Source organism: Hyaena hyaena, unplaced genomic scaffold (assembly GCF_003009895.1).
Source record: "Hyaena hyaena isolate Hyena2069 unplaced genomic scaffold, ASM300989v1 scaffold_64, whole genome shotgun sequence".
Classification (NCBI taxonomy): Eukaryota; Metazoa; Chordata; class Mammalia; order Carnivora; family Hyaenidae; genus Hyaena; species Hyaena hyaena.
In genome coordinates, this window is record NW_024080698.1 from 4,267,295 (window position 1) to 4,289,200 (window position 21,906).

A 21,906-nucleotide genomic window follows, 5' to 3' on the forward strand; every position below is an offset into this window, starting at 1 on the left:
CCCCTGCTCACACTCTGTCTCGCTCTGTCTCAAAAAAAAAAAAAAAAAAAAAAAGATTTCCTTCTCATGGAAAGCTCTTTCATCTCACATCCATGTGGCAAAGTCCTAATGTTACTTAAAGTTACCCCCTACAAGAAGCCTTCCCTGACTACTTCACCTTCCAACCACAGAGTGTGAAAACAAAACCCAGAGCTTGGGTTTACAGCTTTAGGCTTCCTAAAGCCTAATTATTCTCCAAATAATTCCTAAGCACCCTGAAGAAGCAACTAATTATGACTTGGTTTCTTCTGTGTCTCTCTTATGTTTTTAGTAAATGCCAAGCTCACAGTGGATCATTCTGATAATGAAGAAACAGCAGCATAAACGGGGGTAGTGGTTTGAAAGATATTAATCCACATGAAACGGGTTTACCAGGCTGGACTCAGTAAGGTGTAAGCAGAAAGCTAGTCTCTTCTCCCACCTACCACCAAAGCTTCAAAGCTGCTCCTTTTTCATTTCCTTCCAGCCTGTGACTGGTATCTCCAGCAGGTTCTATAGCTTTCCCAGTTTTTTTCACGTATTAAGAAGTCCAGCGCTCATAACCCAAGTCAGCCTGACCAGAAAGATGGAGAATGAGGAGAGGGAAGGAACCTGTTTTCTACCTATTTTCCCAGTTTGCTCTTCCCTGCCTCCTTCCCACCTCATCAGGATGCACCTGATTTTGGTGGCGGGGCAGGAGGTAACAGAAAAAGATGTTTAAATTCCCTTTGCAGATCAAGAACAGAGCTTGGAAGGGTTGATCCCAAGGCTTTATTCTAAGTCATAATGCACAGAGAATAGAAGATATGACTTAACGGGGCGCCTGGGTGGCTTAGTTGGTTAAGCGTCCGACTTTCACTTAGGTCATGATCTCATGGTTCGTGGGTTCGAGCCCCGCGTCGGGCTCTGTGCTGACTGTCAGCTCAGAGCCTGGAGCCTGTTTCGGATTCTGTGACTCCCTCTCTCTGTGACCCTCCCCTGCTCATGCTGTCTCTCTCTCTCTCCTAGAAATAAATAGAACATTTAAAAAAAAAAAAAAGAAAGAAGATATGACTTAATAAAGATCCTTGCCCCACAGGTAAAAAAAAAAAACAAAAACAAAAACAAAAAACAACAAAACAACAACAAAAAACACCTCTTGGGGCTCCTGGCTGCCTTAGTTGGTGGAGCATGTAACTCTTGACCCCGGGGTTGTAAGTTTGATCCCCAGGTTGGGTGTAGAGATTACTTAAAAATAAAATCTTAAAATTAAAAAAAAAAAGCACTCTTCTCTTCCAGTACTCAGAAAAGGGAAAGCTGGAGGGACGTCTGAGCACCACCCCCCTCCATCTTTGCACCTTGCCTAGAGAAGAGGTGGTAAGGGAAGAAAAGTCCCTGGGAGGTTGAGGGGGACACGGAAAGCATGGGAAGTGTCTGTCCTCTTCCTATTGGGAACACTGAGGAGCACGCAGTAGAGCAGAAATGGAAGCCTAACATAGTGCCACACGATCCGGGCAGGTCCTCAGGTGCCCAGGGGAGACCTATAAGAGATCCAGAGGGTGCCGACCTCACGGCCAGTTGCAGGAGCCAGGTCCCAGCTGGACCACACTCACGGAGGAGGGAAGGGAGGCTCAATGGTGGTGATGGGAAATGTATCAGAGGACAGGAAGAGGCCACTCTCCCGCACACCCTGGTGTGATGCCAACCTCCTGGTGCCCAGAGACCATCTGCGGGTAGAAGAGGCCCCCAAGAGTAACCTAGAGAGACTGACTCTCAAGGTTACCAAGCTGCTTTAAGCTAGACAGTGATTGAGATATTATCACTCGACTTAGGCTCAGGAAAATCACAATCATGACCAAGAACTAAATATACCAAAAGGGAACCAAAGTGTTTGGAGTAGCAAAATTAAGTTCGTTTATAAAACATTTTGCGAACTACAACTTGTGGCTGGTGAACTCCGCCACTCTAAAATAAATCCTGGGCAGGAAACATCTCTACTTTGATTCAAAAGCTTCTATAGGGTCTCCATGCAACACAAGCAGAATTTATCAGTGTCTGTGCATATGACGAGGCACTGGGCTAACGTCCAGAGTGGAAAGCAGGTGGTTGCCCACCAAGCCATCACTGAAAACTTACCCTCCAGGAGGGGCCAATTCCTTCACACACGTGCTCTCATTTAACCCTGACAGTATCCCTGTGAGCTGGCTATTATCACTCCCATTTTGCTGAGTGCAAACTGAGGCTCAGGAAGATTTGGGGAAATATAAATAGGACAGCCACCCTTTCATAGTCCCCATATGCCTAGTCCTATGTTAACAGCCAGATGCCATGCATTAGCTGTGCAACATCCATGGAGAGTCTACTTTCTTTCTTTCTTCCTTTTTTTTTTTTTTTTTTTTTTTATAAATGAGGAAACTGATGCTTGCAGAGGGTAAGCAACCTGACTCACTGGCAAGTCTAGAACTAGGGTGAGGCAAGTGAGGCATTCGCCTGAGGCACAAAATTTCAGGGGAGAACAAAATGCTCCACAAGGTGAACGTTTTAATGCAGTGTTTTCAAACATCAAGATGAACACAAACTCCATGTCGTGCTAAATATCACAATTTTAAATAAAGACAGGATCCATATTAGTGATTTTTCCTTTTGCCTCAGGCTCCAATATGGCTCAGCACAGCACTGGGGCAGAGCCAGGAAACCAACCAGCTCAACCCTTCTACACCAGCTCCCAAAGGCAGGGATCCCACTGTGGGGCCCTCTCCAGATGTTCCCTCTCACAATTTTATAACCTCAAGGGGCTCTTAGGAGTGACCACCATGCTCCATAATTCCTGGTGGGGGAGGGGGTGAAGGTGACTGGGTTCCATATTGAATACCAGAGGTCTAAAAAGATTCTATTCCATGGGGCGCCTGGGTGGCTTAGTCGGTTAAGCGTCCGACTTTCGCTTAGGTCATGATCTCACGGTTCGTGGGTTCGAGCCCCGCATCAGGCTCTGAGCTGACTGCCAGCTCAGAGCCTGGAGCCTGTTTCAGCCTGTGACTCCCTCTCTCTCTGACCCTCCCCTGCTCACGCTGTCTCTCTCTCTCTCCTAAAAATAAATAAAACATTAAAAATAATTAAAAAATAAAAAAATAAAAAGATTCTATTCCATGGTCCCCTGCCTGTGTTATGTAAATGAAGGAAGCTTGCAGGCTTGAATAAGGGAGTAAGATATTTTAAGATATCAGCTTGAGAAGGTATGGGGTGATCCTCTAAAAAGATCACACAGCTGCTTGTCTCCCACTTGATAAATTCCCTGGCTCAAAATTAAGTGTTCAGCAGTGACACGAAGCCAGCTGTCGGCCTGTACCTACACAAGTCCGATTCAAACGGTGGCATTCCTTTTTTCCTGCATTTCAAAAGCCAAATGTTAGCTCATTTGAGTAACTACCTATGCTCTTATTAACCTCAAATTAAAGCCCTATCAGATATGAAGCATCTGCTCAAGACATATTCTGTTGCTGAAAAATTTGAACACTGTGGTGAGTGCTCCGTAACTTATAGAACTGTCAAATCGTACCTTGGAAACTAATATAACATTATATGTCAACTACAATTTTCTAAAAACGCCCCCCAATTTGAATATTTCTTAGATCAAACCCAGAATCCCTTACTAGTGGCTTGTAATCGAAGCCTAAAACCTGTCTACAAATAAACCATTAACTAAGGCATAAGAAAGACAGCGACTGTGTTCACTAATTTCGCTGCAAGGGCCATTAGAGACACCATGCACAAACAAATGTTTCCTATACTAACAATTCAGACCCAGCAAGGCCGACTTCCCTCTTTTATTTTCTGAAAGCTTGAAACTGCTAGGCTTCACCTCACACACAATTCAAAGTTAAGTCCAGCGAAGTGAGCAAAGGGAAACTTTGGGCACTTGCGCGAGCGCGTCTGGCTCATCTCGGCCCAGGCCCGCGCTGCCCCACGAGGCGGCCGCGGGGATCGCGCCCCAACCCCCACCCCCGGTCCGAGCGGCACCCGGCCGCGTAGGCTCTGCCCTGGCCGGCCACACACCTGGCCCGACGTCGGGGCGCGACTCGGTCCGCGCCGCCCCCGCCCAGGTCTCCGGGCGCCACCGGTCGTCAGCCCACGCACGTTTCGCGGCCAGCCCGCTTGCAGAGCGCCCGGGTACCTGGCTCAGGAGCGGGGCTCCGGCTCGGCGAGGCGCAGGACGGACACCGTCCGCAGCGTGCGGGGAAATGCTCCTGCCGTGGGCGCGCGCGCCCGGCGGCCCCCGCCCGAAACCGCTCCGGCGCCCGCGCGCGAACGCTGTGGTCCGTGGCACGCCGCAGCAGGTGGCAGCTGCCCTCGCCACGGCCCGGGTCGGGGGCCAGAGAGCGGGGCGCGGGCGCGACCCTCCGCGGCCGGCCCTCAGCCTGTCTCGGCGCGCGCTCCCAGCACCCGGCGCGCCGGCTCCGCTCGGCTCCTCTCAGCTCGGCGGGGGCGGACGCCGCGCCGCTCCGCTCGGCTCAGCTCGCCGCGGCCGCTGCGCGCACCTCCCCCACGGCGCGCCGCTCCCTCCGCCGCCGCCGCCGCCGCCGCCGCCGCCGCCCAGCCGCCGGAGTCGCTGCCGACAGCTCGTGGGGGGAAGGCGCCGGCGGGCCCTGGCTGCCCTCGCGCGCGGCGCGGGGACCCCTGCTCACCCCGCGTCGGCTCCTGCAGCCCCGCTTTGGCCGGGCCGCTCGGCGGCGCTGTCGGGCCTCCGGGCCAGGCCACCCCCACCTTAGCGAGGCCGGGGTCCACCAGCGACCCCGACGGGCCTGGAGGACGAGGCGTCCACGTTCCGGCGCACTTGCGGGGTTCGGCCCCGACTCCAGCCTCAACCTACCAGGTCACCAGGGGGCTAGGCGGCCCGACGGGCGCTCCGGATCCGCCTCGCAAAGCCAGCGGCCCGCGGGCCCGGGGCCGGAGGGAGTGGGCGCAGTGGGTGGGAAGTGTACGTTTGAATAAAAGTAAAAGTTGTTTTTTTATAACCGTGTGGGTCCGGAGCGTCTCCAGGCTAATTAGGGAAGCTGCCGCCCTGTGTTGAGGTGAATCATTGTTGTGATACCACAAGTGTGGGAAGAAAGACTGCCGGTGACTTCTCAGGCTCGCTGGCTCCCCCCCCCCCCTTTTTTTTTTCATTTGAGGACAGGCTGGTCCGTTTAAGGAGACAGTCTCAGGAAGCGCGCTGGCCTCAGGTGGTCGCCCAGCTAACCGACTAGAGAAGCCTCATGGAAGTCTTGGTCTGCTGATTGCAGGACGCCCTCACCCCAACCATGTGCCCTCAAGAGAAGGGAGCTTTTCCTGCAAGGAGGGACGAAGAACGTGAACTGTGTCCCCGTAGAGACCGAGGCCACTACAGCTTACAACGCGAGAAACTTTCCCGCTCCAGCTAAAAGAGATAATGTTACCGTCAGAGTGTTATCTGACGTCTGAATTATCATTGACGTCGGCGCTGTTATGTGGGGACCACCCGGGATCTGCACCACATCCTGGGATGGTGGGTTTGAGTCTTTTTCCTTGTGGACAACTGAGGACCGGAGAAGCCAACGTCTGCACAACTCTCCGCAGCAGAGCCAGGGTGGAACCCTGGAAGGGGTTGTCTGCACTTTTGGCTTTAAGCGGGATCAAAGTCCCAAATAGAAGAGGAAGCAGGGGAAAACGCTAAAGACACATCCCATTCACTTGAACATATAAAGAGAAGCCGCCTTTTAATTTTTTTTTATATAATCCTTTCGGTACAACTATTTGCTTAAAGGCCCCCTTTTGATGGTTAAGAGCTTTATAAATTCCTTGCATGAAAGGAATAAATGTATATATTGGGAATCAGTCTTTAGTCCCCCAAGTCAATCACCTGCATTCCAAAGGGACAGATGACTCATCACCCTCAGGACAGTGACTTTGTTAGGTGTGTTTCCTCTTCAAAATCCTCAAACTAAACTGTACAACTACAAGCAAATCTACACACCCTTCTCTCACCTTAAGCCTCTGCTCCTTCCTATTCAAAATCACTTGGGGTTGTCAATAAACTACTAAATGTTTATTGACTCTGTAAGTCACCTTTCCACCTTAGAATTTGATTTGTTCCAGAATATCTTAAGCCTCTGACTTTACTTGTGTGTGCTGTGGGTGGCTTTTGAAGCTAGTGTCGGTTTTGAGAGAACAAAAACCGAAGTTCTTGATGATTAGCTAAGGCTTAGAAAGAACATGGCGTCAACACCCAAAATAGAAAGTGGTAGGGAGGGTACCTGGGGTGGCTTGGTTGGTTGATCTCATGATCTCACGGTTGGTGAGTTCGAGCCCTGCATCAGGCTTGCTGCTGCATAGCCCACTTTGGATCCACTCCCTCTCCCCCACCCCACCCCCCCGCCCCTCCCGACTCGCACTCTCTCAAAAATAAGTAAACATTTAAAAAACAGTGGTAGGGAACTATGTGAATAGGTTAGGAAAATGGAAAAATACGTTACCTGGTAGAGCAGGCACGTTCATCCTTTAAAAATGTCCCCCCTCCCACCTCCCAGTCACTGCCACCTTCTTGCTAAGAACGCCAGACCCCAGGACCCTGCCATGTGGCTCAAGGGAATTGTTTCCCTCCTTAATGCTTCTTGGACCAAACCTGGAAACTGGGTTGAGAAAGGCTACAAATATTAGCAAGGCTTTCCTAAAGGTTCAAAGGAAACCGAGAACCACGTACGGTTTCTAGAAGCCTTGCACAGACAACCATAAAACTAAGAGCATAGTCGTTGTTGTTTTATTTCTGCCCCTCCATCCATCCCCAGGGCTCCAGAAAACCTTTCACAGCTATCCCTGAGAACCTTACTGATGCAGCAAAAGAAAGACTATGCTATTTCTAAGTACACTGTACCTTATCTGGGGACACATTTTTATCAAATGCCAGGCACAGTTCTAAACCATTTGCAATTAATCACTCATTTAAATCATTCGGCTCCCAGAAGAACCCTGAGCTAAGACCAGCCATTTACTCCCATTTTACAGATGAGGTTCTGCTATTATCTCCATGTTGTGGATGAGAAGACGCAGGCATGAAAATGGCAAGTCATGTGCTCATGAGGGAGATAGTGGCAGAGCTAGGATTTGAACGCCCAGTCTGCACCCTCAGCACAGAACAAGCTGCCTTTCTAAGAGTAGCAACTAATTCTGCAAACTGAAAACTGCCTTTTGGTTTAGAAAAGAAAGGAGAAGTAGCCCTTCCCACACTCAGGTAGAGGAATCCTTCGAGATATCAGAAAACAAGAGTATTTAAGTCTAGTGTTTCATCCCAGGATTCTGCTCTTGGGTCTTCATAAGACAAACTACCTGTCTTTCTTTAGGTTCCAAAAATAGACCCATAGGTAGAGGCATCCCTACCTGGGCAGAGAATTCGAGCCAAGGAACAGCCAGGAACCGTCTAGGAAAAAACGATGCCATCCTTCTCACAACGAGAGGCCCACTGCCCAGGTGAGCCTTGGTGACGGGCCAAACTGAACAGCCTCACAGATGCCACGTGAACCCTATTCCTGAGGGACTCCCTCCATGGGCCGGCTGTCCAGCAGTATCCAGATCCCAGCCCCTGTCCCTCCCAGTAATGTTCCTCCAGTAGTAATGAATGACCGTGTCATTTTCCTCTTTCAAAACCCTTCTGTAGCTTCCATCCGGTTAGGAGAAAATCCAAATCCTTTAAGAGGGCCTGATCAGTTCCTTGCCCGTGTCTTTCATAGGCTTCCTTTCATGCCACTGTCTGCTCACTACACACCAGCCAAACTGCCCTTCCTCCAGTTTCCAAATACCCCAACTGCTTACCTGCCTTGGTGCGCTTGCCCCAGCAGCCCCCTCTCCTGGAATGCTTTGCTCCCGCCCTTCACCTTGCTAACTCCCTCTCATCCTTCAGGTTTTCGCTTAAGTGTCATTTCCTTTGGTCTTTTTTCCTGGCCTGTATTTCCCAGTTGCACCCCTTCTTTAGAGCACATATCATACTTTGTAGGGGGTCATTTTGGGCTCCATACTGAACTCCCCCCACCAGAGCATGACTCCCAAAGAGCAGAGTCTGTATCTGTTTTGAGCATTATTATTGTATACCCAGCACCTAGCAGAGTGCTGCTATCTAGTAGTTGCTTGATAATCTCTTAATCCATCACTCTCACTGTGACTTGTCACAACCTTCGATTGCTCTATCTACCTCAAATGCATTAATCTACAGTGCCCATTCTCTCTTCCCAACTCTTTCCCACCCTGGCCTTGCTTCCTGTTTCCCGAACGTCTTGCTCTTTCACCTTCAGGGACCTTCCAGTCTTTGTTCTCTTGTCCTAAGAGTCATCGCTCCACAGCATCCATCCTTTGCAGCGCTGATCCTCATGGACATCACCCCAGTTGTTCCCTTCTGCACCCCCAGGGCTCTCATCTCTCGGTCCTCCTGCTCTGCCTTCCTGGTTGAAACCCCACCTGTACATCAGGCTCCTCTGTTCCTACAGCTAAGCCTTTCCATGCTGCGAAGGAAAATCACAGAACCATGCAGTCCCAAACCACAAACATTTATAGTCTCCAACCTCATTTGGATCTTCATACCTTTAGACATTCTCTGAAAAACAAATGGGACAATACATAAAATGAGAAAGAAGGAACAATCATCAGTAATTCCAATCCCAGGGGAATCACTGCTGCCATTTTATTGTTTTTCCTTTCAGTTTTTCTTCTATTAAAAAAAAAAGGCATTGGAGTTAGTCTGCAAACTCAAATGTCTTCTACATAGTTGAGATGAAGCCAAATACACAATTCTGAGTCCTGATTTTTTTCAGTTACATCATAATACATGTATCTTCCATGTGATAACCAAGTATGCAAATCAAGTATATAACCAAGTAAATACAAATTTTAATAATTGGCTAATAGTCCATTATGTAGATATATCATAACTGATTTTACCGCTTCTCTACTACATTGTTTCCAATCTGAAGATATTCTAAAACATTCTTTGCCAAATATCTGTGTACATAATTTGTCTGCGTTTATAATTATATCCTTAGGTGAGATCCAGAGGAGGAATTCCTGAGTCAATGGCTATGAATGGATCTGAAAGTCTGATTGAATCAGAGGTAGAAGAAGGCCCAAATGACACGATTGGACAATACTTTCATTTGTCTGTGGGCAGCTTCTCCCTCTGTTCCCCACAGAAACTAGCCCTGATTGCTCTCATGCAGTGTGTGTTCTCAGTCCCCATCATGATCCTTTGAACAGATGGTTTTGCTTCCTTCTTCAGAGAAAATTAAAGTTTTCAGGACTGAACTCTCTCAGTGCCCTACCCCCACCTCAACAACACTGATCTCTCTACCAAGATGTAAGATGGTATCTCCCTGACTCTTAAATTTTAGATAAGATTGGCTTGCACTTTCTTCCTCCAAGATTATCACCTAGGAAGATGGATCAAATATGTAAATATGATCATGATAACTATCATTTACTGAGTACCTATTATACATTGTACTATACTAGTTCCTTTCAAAGATCCCCATTTGAACTTCTATTGTGATTGTCAGATCCCTGATATGACTCCAAATTTGACTTTTACATAGTATTTCTAAGCATTTCCTACATTAAAGGCTGAATTTTTCCAAATTTGAAAGGGGGTCCATCATAATCCCATTTTTCACATGAGTCTGGAAATGTGGTCTAGAGATTAGAGATTCTCATCTACATCATTTGATATTGATGCTTTGTTCTAATTCTAAGAAATTCTATTAACATTTAGGCAGGCATTGAGCACGTGTTTGCTTTCTTTTATATTTCCTACTTCTTTGCCTGTTATTTACATGGCATCATCTGTCACCACACATCCAGACAGGTACAGTTTTGTTCACACAATCGAGCAGCAGTGTGCATTTCAGCTCTAACTAGTGATTAACTCTTTTCAAGACAATTCTAACAGTCATGAGGCTCTGCATTCAGATCATAACTTTATTTCTATGGTTCTGAGTATTTCTTTACAACATTTTTAAAATAGGTGGCAGATTAGAAAACCAACTGGGCTTATGTTCAGAATAAGTTCAGGGCATTCTATATTTTCCCTGGTGGAATGCACTTCCGTAAATACTTTTGATCCTTTTGGGACAGTTTATTGATCTGTAGGAAGGTATTTCAGGTTAGTGAGATAGGAATACTCCATAATCCTGGTTCAGTGTTGGCCGAGGCTGGGAAGTTACAGTGGTAAAAAATTTCTCACAGATGTTAAGTTTCATAAAATCTTACTGTTTCGGGGTGGGCTAAATTTTGGTAGTGTTTTTTGTTGTTTGGTTTGGTTTTTGTTTTCTGAGGTATAACTGAGCTAAAGGACATACTTCTTAAGTGTTCAGCTCGAAGTTTTAGTTACATGTCATCACTCCCATACAACTACTATCCACAATCAAGATCTAGAACATTCTCATCTCCTCAGAAAGCTTTGACAGTCAGTTCACACCCCCCCAATCACCACTATTCCAGACTGTATCATCATAGATTAGTGATCTATATTATTAAGCCTCATAAATAGGCATAATATAGGTGATATGGCATCTCTTGTGTCTAAGTTCTTTTTTTTTAAAGTTTATTTTTGAAAAAGAGAGAAAGTAGGGGGAGAGAGAGAATGCCAAGCAGGCTCTGCACTCTCAGCACAGAGCCCAACACAGGGCTCAAACTCACGAACCATGAGATCATGACCTGAGCCAAAGTCAAGAGGTGGAGGCTTAACTGACTGAGCCACCCAGGCACTCCTTTTGTGTCTAACTTATTACTCAACATTACATCTGTGAGAGTCATCTTTATTGTATGAAGTCATGTCTTTTCATTGCTGTATAGTTTTCCATTGTGTGGCTATTCCTGCATTTTACCCATCCTACTCTTCTTGGGCATTTGGATTGTTTCCAGGATTGAGCTAGTATGATATATCTGCTATGAGGATTCTCATATATGTTTTTGGTAGGTATAAGCAATTTTGCTGGGTATTACCCAGGAGTGGAATCTCTGGGTCATAGGGCATATGCATGTGTAACATTAGTTAGTACTACTAAATACTTTTCTGATGTGGTTGTACCAATTTACATTGCCATGATTGATGTATGTAAAGTTTCAGTTGTTCATATCCTTTCAGTATATATGCGGTATTGTCAGTCTTTTAATTTTAGTCATTCCAATGGGTGTTGTAGTATTAATATTTTAGTTTTAATATTCATTTCTCTGATATCTAATGATAAGCATCTTTCCATTTTTCATTGGCTATTTTGATATCTTCTTTTGTGAACTGCCTATTCATATCCTTTACTTCTCTATTGAGCAATCTTTTACTTGTAGGTTGGTGAGAACTTCTTATATATTCTAGATATAATTCATGTATTGGAAATACATATATATGGAGAGAGAGAGAACACGAATGGGGGAGAACAAATATCCAAATACCGTCACCTAGTCTGTGGCTTGCCTTGCTTTTCAGCATCAACCTCCTCTCTTCCTATGGCCAGAACTTTCCATGCAAGGAAAATCACTGAACCATGCAATCCAAAACCACAAACATTTACAGTCTCCAGGCTTACGTGGGCCTTAATACCTTTAAACATTCTCTGAAAAACAAGTGGGACAATACATAAAATAAGAAAGATGAAAAGATTCCAACCCCAGAGGAATCACTGTTGCCATTTAATTGTTTCCCTTCCCATTTTTCCTCTATAAAAAAAGGCATTGGAGTTAAAATGTCTTCTACATAGTTGAGATGACGCCAAATACACAATTCTGAGTCCTGCCTTTTTTTTTGCAGCTACATTATAACACAAGTATCTTCCATGTGATAGCTAAATATGTAAATCAAGTATATAACCAAGTAAATACAAATTTTAATAACTAACTGTCCATTATGTAGATATATCATAATTTGTTCTACCATTTCCCTGCTGCAGTTTCCAATTTCAAAGTATCCCAAACCATTCTTTGCCAAATATCTGTGTACATAATTTGTCTGCATTCATAATTATATCCTTAGGAGAGATCCAGAGGAGGAATTCCTGAGTCAATTGCTGTGAATGGGTCTGAGAGTCTGATTGAGTCAGAGGTAGAAGAGGACCCAAACGACACAATTGGGCAATACTTTCATTTGTCTGTGGGCAGCTTCTTCCTCCGTTCTCCAGAGCAACCAGCCCTGACTGCTCTCATGCTGTGTGTGTTCTCAGTCCCCATCATAATCCTTTGAACAGATGGTTTTGCTTCCTTCTTCAGAGAAAATTAGAGTTACCAAGCATGGAAATAAGTCTGCTAATCAGCTGACCTTAAAATAGGGAGATTTTCCTAGATTATCCGGGTGGGCCCAATGTAATCAGAGGAGTGCTTAAAAACAGAAGAGGGAGGATGAGGACCAGAGAGATGGTAGTGTGAGAAGGAGTCAGGTCAGTATTGCTGCTTTTAAAGGTGGGGGTGTGGGGCCACAAGCCAAGGAAAGTGGGCAGCCGTTAGAAGCCCAAAAAGGCCAAAGAAATGGATTCATAATCCTGCTGATACCTGGATTTTAGCTTAATGAGAAGAGACATATCAGAGTTATGACTTCCGGAATTTTAATTAATTTGTGTTGTTTTAAGCCACTAAATTCATGGTAATTTGTTACTGCAACAACAGGAAACTAATACAAAATTTATTTTAGAATTCCTTACTCTTATTACTGTTGGAAACTCTACTTCTCCATCCCTACTCACTGGCACAGTCTATAGCAAAGGTCCCATTACACATGCCTTGGCTGAATTCCAGCTGAAGAACTTTAATATTTTAAATGGAGGTTATCATTCAAACTGCATTAATGAGATTCAAACTCTCAGTGGAATCTCTTCTAGGCATTCCCACTTTTTCCCCCCGACAAATGCCCAACACTGATAGTCTGAAATTTTGGACACGTGGGCAGCCATTTAATACCTTGCAACAATTTAGAGACCTTTCAGAAATGTCCAAACAGTATCTTCTGGTAACTCAAAAACATTTTTAATTTTAACCTGGCCAAATTTTGTAAGATTCATTTTTAGTCCTTCCCTCTGAAAACAAAGTGTGTTCATTATGCCACCTAAGAATCATAGTTTTGCTGGTTTTTAACATTAATAATATTACTTTCCATAAAACTCTTACTCTGACCTAACAGGTATTCGTTTGCCCAGTTATTAGCTTCCTGGTCTGGGGATGAATCTGAAAGATTATTTTGGAACAATGCCCATAACAGTCTCCATTTTTTCTTTATATGGAATAATATTTTAAATAAGAGAAATGAGAACTTTAATTAATCTTATGAAGAAAAAGTCTAACCCGCTACTTTTCTTTTGGGCAGAGAGATAAAACAAGCTTATATCTGATTTATGTGCCGGCCCACATAGCTCCTTTTGCAAATGTGGCTTTAAACCAGCTAATCTTTTAAAAGTCTTTACACTGACTAATTTAGAAGCAAGGAGAACAAATGTGGGAGTATAAATGTAAGGCACTGAATAAGAGTGATAATCTCTGCCAATGAACACACTGCTGTGTTTCTGAGTACCCAATGCAGTTCACGATTTTCATTTTGATGGAGCTTCCTGGAGCTTGTCCTGCCTCCCCAGCACGATATGCTATGTGACTGAAATTCGAATTTGGAAGGCAAGATCTGTCCAGGGTCTTAAAGATCATGTTCTTCAGTCCCATTGTATTGGGGGCCACATTGGGCGCTAGGCACAGGTTAGGCAGTGATGACTGAGCTACGCTTCACACCTGCCTCTAAGGGAGGCTGTATTAGGCACCTGCCCACCTCTCACTCATTCCATAGCTTCCTTAGTGTCTGGTAATCACCAGTAAAATTCTAACAGAAAGCTGATCTTCTTAGCAGAACAAATTAGCAACATTTGATAGGAATGCAACATCTTATTCATCTGACATTTTATAAATAAAAAAATAAACAATATATAAAAAAGGAAATGGATGTCTTTTTAAAATCATGGAACATTTTCACTGTTTGGGCAGTTCCTTATTTTTGACTGAGTTATGAACAAAAACATGTTCATAGAGCAGTTGTTTGGTAACCAAAACATATGCTCTCTTCTGGAACCTGCTAGAGCAGCTCCCCCTTGTCTCTATCAGTGAAATGATATGACATTAGGTGAAAGAACTAAGTGAATGTTTCCATAGCAAATGCTAACACTAAAAATAGTGTTGGGAGTGAAAGTAGGATGAGGAATAATTTCTTCCTCATTATTGTTTCCATGGAAAAATAGGAAAGTGGCAATGATGTATCTACTGACTGTGCCTATGACGCCTTAGGTAGATTTGGAGACTTCCTTAAAAGAAATAGAATAGCGTCTGCTGATATGATAGCTCTCTAAACAACTGCTAATCATTTCACTGCCATCTCTATGATTTCTTCCCTTTCCAAAGGTCTGTGAGTCTGATTTAGTTCATGTGTATATGAAAGTTTCTATTCACTGTGTTTTTATAGGTAAGTTTCCTATGGCCTGATCTGCATTGATTCTATGCAAAATTGCACAGGGGGAGCTGACCCTATGCAAAGTTGTGATGTTTTTGATGCACTTAGAGTCGTCTTACAATTCAGAAACTTATTCTGCAGGTGCCCTACACCTGCCTTAAACCAACAGGCTAGTAAACCAATCCCTTCAAAGATGTAAATGACAAGTATTGACTATTTTCCTACCTCTATCTCCATTTAGTAAGGGTATGTGTAATTTTTTTTTAATTCTGAAGTAAAAGCTCTTGAAAATGCATGCCTACAGGTAAAAAGCACAAGACAGGGCATTGGGGGAGCAATGGTAACTTCCCACCACAACTCCAAACCAAATCTGTTTTTCCATGAGCGAGTCGCACATCAGGCTTTAGTGGCAGACACATGTTCCCATTTAATTCTCACAATCCACCTATGAAATAAATATCTCCATTTCAGGAGTTAGGAAACTCAGAAGGGATTGTCGAAGTTCACATAGCTAATGATTGAAGAAGCCAGAATTCAGACCCAACCTAGTCTAGGTCTAAAGCACCTTAGTATGGGGGATCTCCTCCTCTCTTTTAGCTATAAAGATTTTGGGGATTCTGATAATTGGGTTAAGAAAATTTGGTGGTTATGAACTCAAATGTTTGGTAGAAACTTAAATGTATTTCTTTTCAGCCTGTGGTGCATAACATTAAGACCAGTCAGCTGTGTGAGCTTCATATGGTGAAGCTGACTCCTGAGCTTCTCTGCGATTGCCTGAAGCCTAGGGATGCCAACCCCTTGTCTCCTATGACTTGTCTTCCTCCTGTGGCCTGAGAACAGATTTAGCTAAACTAACACATTCCTGCTTACTCGTACACAAACAGGCCATGGCTGAGAGAAGATCTGTGATTAACGTCATTAATGAGCTTCTGTGAGCCTCTCAAAAGATGGCTCTGCAGTCCTTTTAGTTAGGCCATGTTGCGCAAGTAGCACATCCCAGTATTTGATGCTCCAAAGACTTCTTAAAGTTGTGAATTTTACAACAACACAGATGACCTTATAGCTCAGCTTTAAAAGTAAAAGCTTTTAAAAGTTCATCCCTTTAAAAAAAATTAAAAATTCATCCCAAATTTCTGTCCTAGAGTACAATGGTGTAAGAAGGACCAGACTTAATAACTAAAAAACTGGAACAAAGGTATAAGACAATTATGTTCAGATATTTACATATAGGTAGCATAGGATTCCTGATCACCTTGGCTTTGCCTCAAGGTGATTTCTGGGTTGTATAGAGAGAGAGAAAGACTCTAGACAAATGTGGCAGCCTTGCTGAAAAAGGAAATGGAAATTAGAGTCAATAAAGGCTGAAGAAGCTGGATTTGCAGGGCAAGTTCTGGAAAGAAGAGACCCATGGGGCAAAGAGCTCCAGAAACCTAGTCTCTTTTGAGTACTAGGCTGTACATGGATAGAGTGAAGCTCCACAAAGCTGAGCAAAGGATAATATGAGTTAAAAGCTGAGCAATTCCCAGTGCTCGCACAGATTAAGGGTATAGGCAAGATTTGACCAGCCAGAAGGGAGCATCTTTGGAGATAATACAGCTCATTCAGAGAAGACCCCAGAGGTCACCCTTAGTAGTGGGGCTGAATGTACCCTGGATTAACGATCCCCTAGAGCCACCCCAGCAGAGAGTTATGGGTTGACATGTGTCCCCACCAAAATTCATATGTTGAAATCCTCACCACCTGTACCTCTGAATGTGACCTTATTTGGAAAAGGGTCATTGCAGATGTAATTAGTTAAGATGAGATCATACTGGAGTCAGTATGACTGGTTGTCCTCATACAAATAGGACATTTGGAAACAGACACACACACATGCACACACAGGAAGAACACCATGTGAATATAAAGGCAGAGATCAGGGTGACGCTTCTACCAACCAAGGAATGCAGTAAACCACGAGAAGCTAAGCGAGAGGCAGGGAACAGTGTTTTGCCCCACAGCACTCGGAAGGAACCAGTGCCACCCACATTTGACCTCAGATGTCTAGCCTCCAAAACTATGAGATGATAGATTTATATAGTTTAAGTCACTCGGTTTGTGGTACTTTGCTGCCATAATAAACTAATATATAAAACCTGAAAGTGGGTGAGGAGTGGCATGGTCAGCAGGGACACTGCATGCTGCAAGCCTCCACAGCTAGCCCAATTGTTACCTGCCCTGCCTCAACCAGATTCTAAACAACAAAAAGCCATTTGATGGATTGAGGAAAACAGAAACTTTGAGAGATCAAGTATCTCTAGGTGATACTCCTGTGAACAACTGGCAGAAGAAATATCAGACTTTTTAGTAGAATTCTTTAAAGACTTTGCAGACAAATTTTACATGTTTAAGGATCATATTTCATTTGGTAATTTTGACTAGACAGTTTCCCAGTGGGTAAACTAGTGATCTGAGAACCTAAATGATCAACAGGCAGACCCCAAAAAGCAAATCTCATTGTCGTCTCCTTCCAGTAGGCTCAAGTGTTATGACTGGACTGGAAAAAACTGTATATACTCACATGACAGACGGCATGTTCTCTATGAACTACTGGCCAGAGAGCAGTTTGGTGAATTAACAACTGAATTAAAATTATCCTCTTTGGCCTACTCAGGGAAAGGTATTAGATGACTGGCCAATTTTTAGAAACTTTAAAAGCTGTGTATCTAAGACTATAGCTTTGTTCTGCAACTGAATTGGTGTATTATCTTTTCCATTCCAATTTTTGTGGACAGTTGGACTGTATATAACAGCTTTTGCATTTGGTTGAAAAGAATATATCATTTTCTCTCCCATCCCTGAGTTAAAATTTTTAATATCTGATGAGTTGTCTTAGATATTTTGTTTGATTTCCTCATACAATTTTCTTTATCTTTTATTATATCTACAAATGTGTATATACTTTAAGATAGTAACCTTACAAAAAAAGGAAAATTAAAAGAAGGAAAAACTCTTGGGAGAAATATGAATTGGTCTTCATACTCTGAAGGATTCACTGCAAAAACTTACATGCAGAATGACAACCCAACCTTTCTATTCCTCATCAAAAAGAGAATTATTAAAGAGTAAACCACCAAAAACCCAGGCCCCTTTGAAAGTATAAGACCCATTCTGAGCCCTTTAGTACTGAAATGACAAAGGCAGAATGGGAATTCTCAACCAGAAGACCATTTCTCTTGTGACTGCCAATATGTGGCCTGCAGTGGGACAAGGTAGGGAGATTTGCTATGGCTTTCTTCCTATAATTTTTTTAACAGAAGGTAGAATCAGCCGCAGAACCACTGGGGTTCTATGAAACAAATATTTTAAAATCTCCCAAGATCCCCCCCTAAATAAAAGTAGGGGAAAATGCCGTCTCCATAGGATGAGTGGTACAACATAATAAACAAGGTCAAAAAGCATGAGAAGGTGCTATCTAAATTGTGAAGGGTAAAATAAATGTAAGTGGTATTAGTGTTAGTAAAAAGCCTCTGGCACTAGACTTGGCTCAGCCCTGAAATAGTTGCCTGTCTGTAGGCAAGTTTCTAAAACTTCCTAAACTTTAATTTTCCTTTCAGTAAAATGAAAAGATGGAACCACTTAGAATGTGTTTGATTTCACATTCAGACATTCAATGGTTCTGGCAGAAGACATCCAATGGTTCTGGCAGAAGACTAATAGGCTAGCTTTCATTCCTTCTTGGTAGATGAGAGATTGATCTACCATCTTGTTATTTGTTTTCTGTTTGTCCCATCTATTCATTTGTTCATTGTGGGCGTGTATATGAAACTTCTAAAAGTGAAAAATACATTATCTGAAATTAAAAATTTACTAGATGAGCTTAACCACAGACTAAACATTGTGAAAGAAAAAAAAAAGTGAATTTGAAGACCTATCTATAGAGTTTATCTAACATAAAGCATAGAGAAAAAATAATATAAAAACATGGAGGGGGACAAAACATAAGAGACTCTTAAATACAGAGAACAAACAGAGGGTTGCTGGAGAGGTTATGGGAGGGGAGATGGGGTAAATGTGTAAGGGGCATTAAGGAATCTACTCCTGAAATCATTATTGCAGTATATGCTAACTAACTTGTATGTAAATTAAAAAATAAATTAATTATTTATTTTATTTTTTTATTTTTAAAAAATGTTTTCTTTATTTCTGAGAGAGAGAGAGAGACAGCATGAGTAGGGGAGTGTCAGACAGAGAGGGAGATACAGAATCTGAAGCAGGCTCCAGTCTCTGAGCTAGCCATCAGCACAGAGCCCAACTCGGGGCTTGAACCCATGAACCATGAGATCATGACCTGAGCCGAAGTCAGACACTCAACCGACTGAGCCACGCAGGCACCCCTAAATTAATTATTTTAAAAAATAATGATAATAAAATAAAATAAAGCATAAAGAAATTAGACTAAAAATAAAATTGAGCAGAGCCTTAGTGACCTATAAGGCATATCAAGTGTTCTAACATACATGTTATTAGATTCCCAGTGGAGAGTAGAGAGAAGAAATTTAAAAATATTTGAAGGAATGAATAATGGCTGCAAATTTTCTAAATTTGACTTTTAAAAAAGTGGATTCTTTGAAGAGATCAATACAACTGACAAATATTTTTTAAATATTTATTTATTTATTGGAAAAAGAGAGCATGCATATATGGATGGGAGAGGAAAGGAGAGAGAGAGAGAGAGAGAGAGAATCGCAAGCAGGTTCCATGTTCAGTGTGGAACCCAGTGTGGGGCTTGAACTCATGACCATGAGATCATGACCTGAGCCGAAATGAAGATTCAGACACTTAACCTAATGAGCCACCCAGGCACCCCACAGCTGATAAATCTTAAGCCACATTGCCCAAGAAAAAGGAAGACTCAAATAAATAAAGTTAGGAATGAAAAAGGCATCACAATCAACCTTACAGAAATAAAAAGGATTATAAAGGAATACTATGAACAAATGTATACCAACAAATTAAATGCCTAATAAAAGAGAACATTCCTATACACTTCCCAACTCTCTGAGGTTGGTAATATCTTGTTACCAAAAACAGAAAGGACAAAAGAAAAGAAAACTAAAGACCAATTTCCCTTATGAATAATGCAAAAATCCTCAGTGAAATAATAGTAAAATTAATCCAGCAACATATAAAAAGGATTATACACCATGAATAAATGGGATTTATCCAGAAATGCAGGGTTGGTTTAACAAAGGAAAATCAAATAATGCAATAAATCATGTTAATAAAGGACAAATAACAAATGAGTGTCTAAATAGATTTTGAAAAACAGCATTTGACAAAATCCAACACTTTTTCATGATAAGAACACTCAACAAGATAGGGATTAAAGGGGACTTTCTCAACCTGACAAAGGGAATCTATTACAAAACTACAGCTAACATATTAAATGATGAAAAACTAAATGCTTTCCCCTTAAGACAAGGGACAGAACAAAAATATCTACTCTCACCACTTCTATTCAACATTGTACTGGAAGTACTAGCCAGGGCAATTGGCCAGTAAAAGTAATAAAAGACATCGATTTGAAAGGAAGAGTAAAACAATGTATATTTGCAGATGACATGATTCTGTAGGCAGAAAATCTTCAGAAATTCACTAAAGGCTATTGGAACCAATAAGAAAAAGTTCAGGGAAGGTTGAAGTATATAAGGTCTACAGACAAAAATCTATTATATTTCCATTCACTAGCAATAAATAACCTGAAACGATATTAAGAAAGCATTCTGTTTTATAATATAATCAAAAATAATGAAATATATAGAAATAAATTTAACAAAATAAGCATAAGACTTGTACACTGAAAACTGGAAAACATTATTGAAAGAAAGTAATGAAGACCTAAGTAAACGGAAGTCATCCTATGAACATGGATCAGAAGACTTAATATTGTTAATATGGCAATACTTCTCAAACTAACTTAAAGGTTTCATGCAACCCTGATCAGAAACTCAGCTCACTTTTTTTTCTAGCAACTGATAAGCTGATGCTAAAATTCACATGGAAATACAGGAAACCCACAATGGGCAAAATAACCTTGAAAAAGAACAAAGATGGAGGACTCACATTTCCTAGTTTCAAAAATTGAATAGTTACATAAATCAAGACAGTGTGGTACTGGCACAGAAGAGACATATATATTAAGGCAAGAAAAGTGATAATACAGAAATAACCACTCATATTTATAATTAATTGATTTTTGACAATAATGTTAAGATGATTCAATAGGGAAAGAAGAGTCTTTTTAACAAATGTTATTGAAACAACTGGATATCCACAGGCTAAAGAATTAATATAGATCCTTTCCTTACATTATATGCAAAAATTAACTCAGTGTGTCACAGACATAAATGTAAGAGCTGAAACTATAAATCTCTTAGAAGGAAACACAGGAGTAAATCTTTGTGACCTTGAGTCATGGACTGATTTCTTACATGTAACACCTGAAGGCACAAGTGAAAAAAAAGAAGATATACTGGAATTCATCAAAATCATAACCTTTTGTGTTTTAAAGTACATCATTAAGAAGAAAGAAAGAGTGATGAATGGTACAACTTTAATCTTCTTTTAAAATATGTTTTAATTGTACCATATTGTACAGAAATCATTGTAGCAGATATAATTTAATAGATCTGTATGAATGCATATAAACTATGACAAAATGTTACATAAATAACAGCAAAAATGAATTTTCTGGAAGTGTTGGCAGCCAAGCAGCTATACCAGCGTTTTTTGCTTCCAAAACTACCTATTCATGTGATAATTTCATAGCATGTCATAGATGTCATTAGAAACATTGTTCAGCAAATTAACATTAGAAGCACCATAAACTACCCTTTTTTAAAATATTTATTTATTTATTTTTTACAAATAGTTTATTGTCAAGTTGGTTTACCATAAACTATTCTAAAGAAAAAGAAAGACAACCAAATATTTGCAAATTGTATTTTGATAAATATTTTTATGCAGAATATATAAAAAAAACTCTTACAACTCAGTAATAATAAAAAAGTAATGGATATATTGAAAAAAATGATGTTTGGGAATTAAGCAATATAATTTAAAAATAATCCATGAGGAGTCAGCAAGATGGCAGAGAAGTAGGGAGCTCCATGCATTACGTTTGCACCCATCTTAAACAGAGAAGGCCTGAAGTCATAGGACACTGAGCCACAGGAGTTTGGGAAGAGAAAGAGACAGAATACACTGGGAAGGAAACCTCATAAGGCTACCTGAAGAAACAAGCCAAAGTACACATGGTGGAGAGTCCCAAATACCACTACGAGTAGGAAAACAAAATAACCAAACTCTCAACAAGAGGCACCAATTCAAAGAACACTTCCTGAACGGACAGGCCCTGAAGAGTCAAAGAGCCCTCTTTAATACAGCAGAACTTGCAGGGGCAGCGT

The 21,906-nt window shown here is 42.0% G+C and overlaps 1 protein-coding gene across 3 annotated transcripts in view; it reads right to left on the reverse strand.

Annotated features, from left to right (window-relative positions):
- The window catches only part of CRACDL (CRACD like), a 144,220-nt gene extending 140,003 nt beyond the window's left edge, over positions 1 to 4,217 (reverse strand). For 2 of the 3 annotated variants that reach the window (XM_039232384.1, XM_039232382.1), the window contains exon 1: positions 4,051 to 4,101. The gene's annotated coding sequence lies outside the window, so the exon portion shown is untranslated. Of the gene's footprint in view, positions 1 to 4,050; positions 4,102 to 4,168 lie in introns of those variants that run through there. The other variant, XM_039232383.1, reaches the window with a different exon arrangement.
- Positions 4,218 to 21,906: the final 17,689 nt, after the last annotated feature.